This window comes from Hyaena hyaena, unplaced genomic scaffold (genome assembly GCF_003009895.1).
Source record: "Hyaena hyaena isolate Hyena2069 unplaced genomic scaffold, ASM300989v1 scaffold_837, whole genome shotgun sequence".
NCBI classification, from domain to species: domain Eukaryota; kingdom Metazoa; phylum Chordata; class Mammalia; order Carnivora; family Hyaenidae; genus Hyaena; species Hyaena hyaena.
The window spans coordinates 233,762-240,375 of record NW_024081470.1 but is presented as its reverse complement, the minus strand read 5'-3'; the positions used below and the strand labels follow the sequence as shown (position 1 = coordinate 240,375).

The 6,614-nt window shown below is 40.6% G+C and overlaps 1 pseudogene; it reads right to left on the bottom strand.

Annotated features, from left to right (window-relative positions):
* Window positions 1–4,817: 4,817 nt before the first annotated feature.
* Window positions 4,818–5,947, bottom strand: LOC120222102 (annotated as a pseudogene).
* Between the last annotated feature and the right edge of the window lie 667 nt (window positions 5,948–6,614).

Genomic DNA, 6,614 nt, shown 5'->3' with positions numbered 1-6,614 from the left:
GAATTCAAATCAGGTTCCAGGCTCCGAGCAAGTGTTCAGCACAGAGCCAACGCAGGGCTTGAACGCACAAACCATGAGATCATGACCTGAGCCGAAGTCAGACACTTAACTGACTGAGCCACCCAGGTGCCTCTACCCTGTTCTATTTCTAAGGCCAACTAATTGGCTCTTGAGAGAGATTGGAATGAGAGTTTTTGCTTGACTTCTGTAGCTTATCCTATTAGATCTCTCTGATTTTATGAAGATCTGAAGGAAAAATAATTTTGGCAATCTTATGGTCATTGATGGAATGTCTGTTTACATGTCTTTGATGAAAAAAGCCTCAACTTTTGATTCAATGATGTTTCCTTCTTTTCATTTAAAACTTTTCATTTGCCAATGAAGAGATATGGTACATATGAGGTCACCATTTTCAATGATTTCTGTAAACTTTGGGTATAGGAGTTATGATCTCCTCTCAAGCAAGATAAGAATATTTTAATTCAATGGATAGTATTTTTACCAATTAAAAATCAGAGTGCATTTGAGTAGTCAGAGTAAGGAGGGTTTGAGACTGTTTAAATTAGTAGTAACATTTACAGTGATTGGTCAGTTACTCTAGCATGGATAGATATTAATAAATATAAATCACCATTGATGCCTCCTTTGTTTTATGTATGTTTAGAAGAAATTTTCTGAGAATTCAGATTAAACTACACGCCAAAGAATCTGAAGAATAAGAACTATTGTAAAAGTATATAGACCTTAAGTTTATGCTAATTAAACTTACCTACTTAAAGTAAATGAAACTAGATTATCAGTTGCCTGTTATCTCTGGGAAAATGTTACCTTTGGTTAAGCAGCTTAATTCCAAAAACAGATGTACATCACGATGGAATTTGTACAGTTGGAAACCAGCTGAGCTTTATTGAAAGAAATGATTACACCTTATTTTCTTTAGCAGTGATAATTTATGGAAACTCTTCGGTAGAAGTGTAGGATGTGTTTTATTGTAGATGGAGATCCCCTTAATGATATTTTCTTTTATGGCTGCTAATCAGGGCATGAGATGGATGTTGCGATCTAGCTCTGTTTATCAATCTGTCTCATGAGTCATAAATGAAGGAAAGGTGTATGTTTGGATACCCAATTTAAGTCAGCTTATTTTATTTATTACTGTATAAAATTTGGGTTGAAGAGCATGTGGAAAATGTTTCCTTCCAAAGGGCATGGTAGTGAGATTAACAAAACAAATTGTGTGTGTGTGTGTGTGTGTGTGTGTGTGTGTGTGTGTGTTAGTGATTGATTAGACTTTGAGAAGAGAGAACTAATGCGGAGACTGAGGAAAGATGGTATCTGTGAAGGAGAAAGGTTTTAGTTTTTTGACTCTGGCTCAGAGGTTCTTACCAGAACTATCAGTGATTAAGTAAAGTAAGGCCTAGATTTTATAGTCTATTTCTCTCCCACAGATATCCCTCACCCTGATTCCCTATTGCCAGGGTCTTTGTCAGTAAGTCCCTCTCCTTTCCCCATGTGGCAGCAGGATGGCTTTACATTCCATTCAAAATCGATAGAAGATAGCTTGGATGAACACATACTCATGTGTGTGTGTTTTCCTTCTCATGTTTTATCCCAAATATCTCCTTAATACAAAGCAAAAAATAAACAAGAGGAAAAAACCCCACACCAGATACTTGTTCATATGCAACTTGTCTTCTCTTCCAAATTCTCAAACTTTCTAAAATTCCAACCAGATCTATCCCTTACATAAAATGTGATACCTTTTCATGTGTTAAATCAGTGACTGTCACCCAGAGGCTGTTCAGAGGACTCACGTGTGAAATATTTAACTAATGCAGGCTCTAGTTGCCACCACCAGGAGGTTTGTTCTGGAAGTCTGTATCCATGCCTGATTCATGGTAGGTGTTCAGTAATGGTCACTGAATGTGAATTACTGAAATGTTTTCCAGGTAGATTCTAACAGGCCACATTGGATAAGACACTGCAAAATCTTTCCCTCTTCCTCTTTAGTTGAAATTGGAGAGGGATGCTTTCTAACTTCTGTGCTTCCTACTTGTATATTGAGAAAAGCAGGCCTCTTCTTTTGCAGATGTTTTTCGAAACCCTGAAAGTAAATGAATCACCATTACAAAGCTAGTAGGGTCCTCTGATCAGTTCCCACTACCCAAAGAGTCCTATAGCAGTGATACTAGCAGCATGACTCTCAGGAAGTATTAATGTGTACCCAGGCCCATGACTCTCTTAGGAATCTTGAAATGATATCATGGAGAGAACCCAACAGACTGAAAACATTCTTTTCATATGTATGTTTTTGAGTTAGATATATTTTCTCACTTGCACCTGTAGGAATGTGCTTCTTGGATACTAATTATTATGTATCTCCTAAATAACACCTAAGGTACCCAGGTTGACAGTGTATATCATATGAGGGACTGTATCCATGGAACTGGAACTGGTCTGTGTCCTAAGCTTTTGATTTTCCTATCAAAGCTTCTCTCTTCCAATATTTTCTCTATCTTAGACTGAGTCCTGAAAGATTACTAGACCCTAAGCTATAGAAGCAAGACCTTAAAAAAAGAGAGTTCAGCAGCCCCCCCATGTTTATTTATAATTTATTTGTAAAGCATTATTTACAGTAACCAAGAAATGGAAGCAACCCAAGTGTCTGTTGGTAGATGAATGGATAAAGACAATATGGTATTATATACGGTGGAATATTACATAGCAATAAAAGGAGACCTTGCCATTTGTGTCAACATGCATGGGCCTAGAGAGTATTATGCTAAATGAAATAAGTCAAATAGTAAAAGACAAATGCCACCTGTTACTACAAAACACACACGCACACACAACAGAAAGAGACTCATAAATACAGAGAACAAACTGGTAGTTGCCAGAGAGAAGTAGGATTGGGGAATGGACAAAATAGGTGAAGGGTGTTAAGAGGTATACACTTCCAGTTATAAGTAAGTCATGGAGATGAAAAGTACAGCTTAGGGAATAAAATTAATAATATTATAATAACTTTGTATGGTGACAGATGGTAATTATACTTACCATATTGAGTTTGCATGAGTTGCATATATTGCCTGATCACTATATTGTACACATGAAACTAATACGTTGTATGTCAAGTATACTTCATTAATAAAAACTAAAAAAGGATGGATTTTTTAAAGAAAAAATTCTAACAAGATACTAATATCTTAATATTATCTGTAATATGAGGACTCGAATTAGAATAGATGATCCTTAAATCATTCTTGATTTCTGATCTCTGAATTTTAGTCTTCATTTCTTTTACAAGTTTAATCAACTCTCAGTAGAGTCAGTTCTGCTATAACACTTGTTTTGAAAATGAGAATTTATCTCAAAGTAACTAATATATTAGAGAACAAACATAAAGCAAATGGTTTGCTTTTGTGACATTTCTTTCTAGAGAAACATTACATGAATACAGGAAAGTGCAGCTAGCTGAAACCACTAAGGACTACCCAAAATGCACATGTGTGCACATCCCAGTCATCTCTAGCCTTAATTGTCTTGTGCATTATGAGCCTCACCTATATCCACATTTGGTGTTACAGCTTTCTGGTTGATAGCAGATCACCCTTGTACCATGCCTGAGAGCAACCCACAAGATGCATCTCTTTCTGCACCCAATTCTAAATGCACACTCAGGTTTCTATTTTTAATTTTTAAAATGTTTATTTATTTTTAAGAGAGAGAGAGAGAGAGAGACAGAGCATGAGTGGGGGAGGGGCAAAGAGAGAAGGAGACACAGAATCCAAAGCAGGCTCCAGGCTCCAGGCTGTCAGCACAGAGCCCAGTGCGGGGCTCCAACCCACGAGAGGTGAGATCATGACCTGAACTGAAGTCAGACACTCAACTGACTGAGCCATCCAGGTGCCCCAAACTCTAGGTTTTTTTTTAATGAGATAACGTGCCAGTTTCATACATCAAATTGTATTTGATGTGTTTCTTAACCATTTAACATGTATAAAATTGCTACTGTTTTTATTAAGATCCTGCTTTAAAAAAAATGTTACTTGTATCCTTTTGGAGTGTTTTACCCCTAACCACATGCTCCCCATAAACCCTACGGTCTTTATTGCACAATTTGCATAGCATAGAGATTTTTAGGAATGCATATGTTTTGTTGTAGCAGAATAGGCTATAATGGATATTGGCATGATAAAATTCTTGGAGGCAAGGTGCTAAGGACATTTAGCATATCCTAGCATTGTTTTCTGTGAATGTGGTCAACTTAACATGCTTTTTCCTGCTTTGCCTTTTTTCCAGTGGCTATCGGATTGCCTCACAATAATCATTTTTGAAACCTCTAAACCTTAGGGAAAGTTGTATAACATTCTCAAAACTGAAGACTCCTGCAAGGTGATTAGATATCTGGTCCAATCCTAGAAATAAGAAATTTGTTGTCTTGGTTAATTAGCATTTAAGATCATTAGATCATATCATTTTTCACAGATTCTAAGGTTCAGATTTTTTTTCTGTGACCTATAAAATGTACTGCCACATGACAACCACTGTCTCTCCAATATATATATACATTTTTTTGATGGATTGTGTATTTTTATTTCATTCACCCAATGGACATTCAAAGTCAGAGTCAGATGTGAAACTTGAAAGGTTTTATTTCCTAACCACAGACAGCTTTCAGAGGCTGACTGTCTGGGGTTATCACTGCCTGAGCGAGCAGCACACCCAGGCTGGGAGGTAGCAGGAGTGGGTCGGGGGAGAGAGGGCCTTGGGGTTGACTTGCTGGGAAGAGAAGCCTCTGGCCCCGCTGTGCGTCACTAGCCCTTCTTGTGGGCGCTCTTGATGATGGTGTTTTTGAACAGCGTCAGCAGAGGGGTCTGGCTCTTTCCCAAGGTCGTGAAGCCACCGCAGGGCTTGTCCTTGGGCAGGCTACCCCAGCGAAAGTGCTCCTTATAGGGCCCTTTGTCCTTCCTCTGGGCCACCTGGCCTCTGCCGCCAGGCCGTACTCCAGGTGGGTCAAGGCCGTGGGGCCTGCCCGCCCTTGGGCCGAGCACCGGCTCCAGCTGCTCCCTGGCCAGCTCCCTCTTGAACTGGACGGGGAAGATCTCGGCCGACTGGTCCTCGGCGCCATTGGGGGTGGCTCATTGGGTAGAGCATGTGACTCTTGATCTCGTGGTTGTGACTTCAACTCCCAGGCATGGTGTGGGGTTTACTTAAGAAAATTAACTTAGGGGCACCTGGGTGACTCAGTCAGTTGGGTGGCCGACTTCTGCTCAGGTCATGATCTCATGGTCGGTGGGTTCGAGCCCCATGTTGGGCTCTGTGCTGTCCACTCAGAGCCTGGAGCCTGCTTCGGATTCTGTGATTCCCTCTCTCTCTGCCCCTCCCCCACTCAAGTTCTGTCTCTGTCTCAAAAGAAAAATAAAGATTGAAAAAATTAAAAAAAGAAAAAATTAACTTAAAAATTAAAAAAAACAGCAACAACATGGCAATGGTATCATACTTTTTTGGTAAAAATCTTTATCAAAGGTGATCATTTTTACATTTACCAAAAATCGCTTAAGTTTTCATTGTTTGAAACCAGGAAGAACACTGGTCTGGTTTGGTAGAAGGGAAAGGAGATTTCAGCCTTCAGAAGTGAGAGAGAGAGTATAGGCTGCAAGCTTGGTTTTAGCGTCTGCTGATTGTGGTCTGGGAATTGGAGCTTGGGCTTTGGTTGCTGATTCTCCTCAGGTTCTGACTTTTGGCCAAAGCAGTTACAGCCTGATGCTGCTCTGAGCATTTTCTCGCTTCTCTCTGCTGGGGTGATGTTTGCTTCGATGCTGAGTTTGCCCTCCAGCACACTGCCGCTGAAGTTCTCCAGGAACTGGACAGGAATGGGCTGCAGTGTGGAGCTGCATTGGGACTGAGCCGTCCTGGGGCCCCTGCTGTTTTCTGGCTGTGTCATCTGTTAGGCCACAAGGCCAGGCTCTTTTGTCCAGAGTTGTAAAATGGAACTTTTCTCCAGCCCCTCAATTGAACTTTTTTTTCCCTTTCAAGTGCAACGATTTGAAAGCTTCCCGGGCATATCAGGTAGTTAGGGAAGGTCAGAGGGTCAGGCTCAGAATTTATTCACTTGTCTGGTGCCTTGAGCATTATATACTTAAAGTATGTTTACTCTTTTTTTTTTTTTAATATTGATTTATCTGGAGAGAGAGAGGGAGAGAGCGAGAACGAATGGGGGAGGGGCAGAGAGAGAGAGAGAGAGAGAGAGAGAGAGAGACACCCAAGCAGGCTCCTCACTGTCAGAGCAGAGCCCAACGCTGAGCTCCATCTCCCGAACCAGACTGTGAGATTGTAACCTGAGTGGAAATCAGGAGTCAGAGGCCTAACTGACAGCCACCCCAGGGGCCCCATCTCAAGTTTATTCTTAAACATATACTTAGGGGCTGTGTGCTCTCCCAGTTCATATGCTGAAGTTCTAACCCTTGATGTGACTGTGGAGATAGGGCTTGTGAAGGGATTGGTAAAAGTTCAATGAGCTCATAAGGATGGAGCTCTAATTCGGCAGGACTGATGTCGTTTTGAAAAGAGGAAGAGACACCAGAGTTCTCTTTCTCCTCATGTGAGGACAC